The sequence below is a fragment of the Thunnus albacares genome, chromosome 19 (genome assembly GCF_914725855.1).
Source record: "Thunnus albacares chromosome 19, fThuAlb1.1, whole genome shotgun sequence".
NCBI classification, from domain to species: domain Eukaryota; kingdom Metazoa; phylum Chordata; class Actinopteri; order Scombriformes; family Scombridae; genus Thunnus; species Thunnus albacares.
This window is the reverse complement of record NC_058124.1, coordinates 4030162-4033141: the sequence shown is the minus strand read 5'-3', so window position 1 is coordinate 4033141 and position 2980 is coordinate 4030162. Positions and strand designations below refer to the sequence as shown.

The following is a 2980-nucleotide window of genomic DNA, read 5'->3' as shown; positions in this document are numbered from 1 at the left end:
AGGCTGTGACACTGGGCTTTGTCAGTCCGCTGACCTGTGAAAGGAACCAGCCTCCATCTCCCTCACCTCATTATAGTGGCCAGCCAGGTTGATCGAATAGCATGACTAAAAATATCAGTCCCCTGTGGTTGTGTGTGTGTGAGTGTGTGTTGGGGTGTTTGCTTTTCATTTGCGCTAATCACTTGAAGCCACAGGTTTCACTATCAGCTTATTCTACATTTTTTCATCAAATTAGGCTTACAGCATCAACAGTGATCATGTAAGCCAGTGTAGAGGACCAGTGTTGGGAAAACTACTTGAAAAATGTAATCACACAGCAAAATTAATTAGTTACATTACTCGTTACTTTACTTTTGTCACTCACCAGCAGCACTTTAAACAACTTCAAAGTACCCACACCCACAATGTTACACACTTACCAGTGGGTAACGTTAGCAAGCCGGCTGAGGAGTTACCTGGAGTCACATCTCATCCGCACATCTCCAGTCCTCACACCATGCTAACATGTATCGGACCAGTCTGTCCACGGATGTACAGAGATCAAAGAAATATCAACCCTCCATCAAACTACTAGTAAGACAGAAAACAAGTTGTAATGGAGTGTTATTTTGATAAGTAACTGTTATCTAATCTGTCCAGCATTGCTTATGACCCATAAAATCATGCAGAAATAAGTGGAAACCCTGCCACAAGTGAAGATTTTGTACTTTTAGTCTTCACAAAAAAACAGAGCTATTATCATTTCATATTTTATCTTGACACACACACATTTTTTATGTTCTGTTCATTGGTTGACAAAAAGAGTAACTGCTGAAAGTTCAAATGCTCTATTCAAGCTTTCAACACCTGTGGTATGGCTGCATGATCCCTGATAATATACTGAACCAAACAAATGCCAAATCCTATTCACTAGCTAGCAAACCCCCTAAAACTTACCACAACTACCACTTAACATAAAGTCAGGGTCCCATAACACCTCATATTCTCATTAATTTGCTAGATTATGAGGATAAGTTAATAAAACATGGGACACACCTGTGGTTTAGAGGTTGAGGGGCCATCATTAACCACAATGTCCATGGTTCAAGTCTGGCCAGGGTGTGTTGCAGTTCTCTTCCTCATTTCCTGTCAATGTCTCTAGTGTCTGTATTTAAGGAATAAAACTGCCCAAAAAATGTCTCATTAATGTACAACTCAATGACCATTGCACTCTCATCGTATGAAAAACTGAAAGAGCTTACGTCTGTTGAAATTAGACAGGGTGGATGGTACCATCTGCCACAGGTTGTAGGCTCAGATGTAGCCAGTAGCTGCAGCAGTTAAGTTATGCCCCACTGTTAACTGTCATGGGTGTGGGTATGAGGTAGCTGGGCAAACAGGAAGAGGATGCAAATGCAGACACCAGGGACAGACAGGTTGAAAGAAAAGGGCTTTAATAAATGAATGTTCAAAACCAGGCTTACAGGTCAGCAACAGAAAAGCCATCCAAACAAGACTAAGAGAGCAAGGCAGGTAGGTCACAAACAGGCAGAAGGTCTATATACAACAAAGCAATGTTGATGAACTAGCAAGGAATGGAGGGCAGAGGTCCATTATATAAGCTAGTGGGGCTGATGAGACAATGAGCAGCAGGTGAGGATAATTGGGGAGTTGCAACAGGTGAGCAGCTGGGTGTGGGGAACAATGCAAGAAAGTCTGGGGGCATCTGGTGGACAGGTGGAGAACGGCAAAACCAAGGGAAGACAGTACGGGGCTGAACGCAGGGACAGAGGCACAATGGGCAAAGGAAACAAATAAACCGAGGCTGGAATCATGACAGCCACCCATTCAAAATACACCACTACTGTTTACGAGCAGCTGAAGCAGTAACTTCTCACTGTCTGAAAGACCAGAGCTGGCAGGGTGAAATTTACTTGTTCACTTTGGTGGAAAGCAAGTGGGAAAAGAAGTAATATTGCATACATAAACTACATAAGCTAGTGAGGCTAGCACAATTTTCTCAAATACTTAAATACATTACCAAGTATCCCTGTCCTTGCACCCTCCTGCTCTCCTGCTTACTTCAGTTACAAACAAGTATGTACAGGCAAATGTTCCTTGACCCCTTCCTCATTAAAATGAAAGGTTAGTTTTTCTGTGCTATTATGCTACATTCTCTTGTAAAAAGTCAAAATTTGGTTATGCATCATTACTAACCTCTATGCATTTGAGCTAACAACGTGGGGATACATTAGTTTGGATCCTCACAAGCACCAGAAACTGTGGTCTGTTGGCAGTGTAAGCACATCACATCCTACCTCCCGACTAGGACCTCTTTTTTACTTTATTTTTCATAGTCTGAGAAGCCTGAGTTCTGACTTTGAACACAGCAGTAGGTAGATGGGTGGTGGTAAATAGGTTCAGTAAGTCAAACTTCCCCTAGCAGGAACTTCTACTCGCTGTTCAAGTGACGTTCTGTATTTTATGTGTTTTGATCTGTCACGTTCTGTGTGAAAAGAGGGTTTCCCATTGACAAACATACCAGCACCAAAGTTGAGTGGATGGGATGGGATTTTTGTGATCTACCCATCGTGATCAAATGTCAGACATTCACATCAGGACGTCAGACAGTAAATCATATCTTTTCCACTTGAAACAACACATAATTTCACACCTCTTGCCTCCGTCAGATGGTTGATGCTGACGCTCACTTCAATTGGGCTTTGACGGATGTACCTGTCCCGCTTTTTCATGTGACATGCTAGAAAGTCTGTGGGAATTTATAAAAGCTTAGATGAATGACCATTCCTCATGTAAAAATGTAATCCATCCATTCATTTTCTTTATTGCTTATCCTCTAGAGGGTTGCGGGGGAGCTGGAGCCAGTCTCAGCTGACATTGGGCAAGAGGTGAGGTACACCCTGGACAGGTCACCAGTCAATCACAACATATATAGCATATAACATATATAGAGATAGACAACCATTCACACTCACATTCA

General features: G+C 42.2%; 1 long non-coding RNA gene across 1 annotated transcript; it reads right to left on the bottom strand.

The window, feature by feature from the left end:
- Positions 1 to 447: 447 nt before the first annotated feature.
- On the bottom strand, positions 448 to 2749 carry LOC122969955. Its single transcript, XR_006399122.1, has 3 exons — positions 1242 to 2749; positions 1036 to 1163; positions 448 to 519 (listed from the first exon to the last, which is right to left on the bottom strand). It is a non-coding gene; the product is annotated as an uncharacterized LOC122969955 (long non-coding RNA).
- Positions 2750 to 2980: the final 231 nt, after the last annotated feature.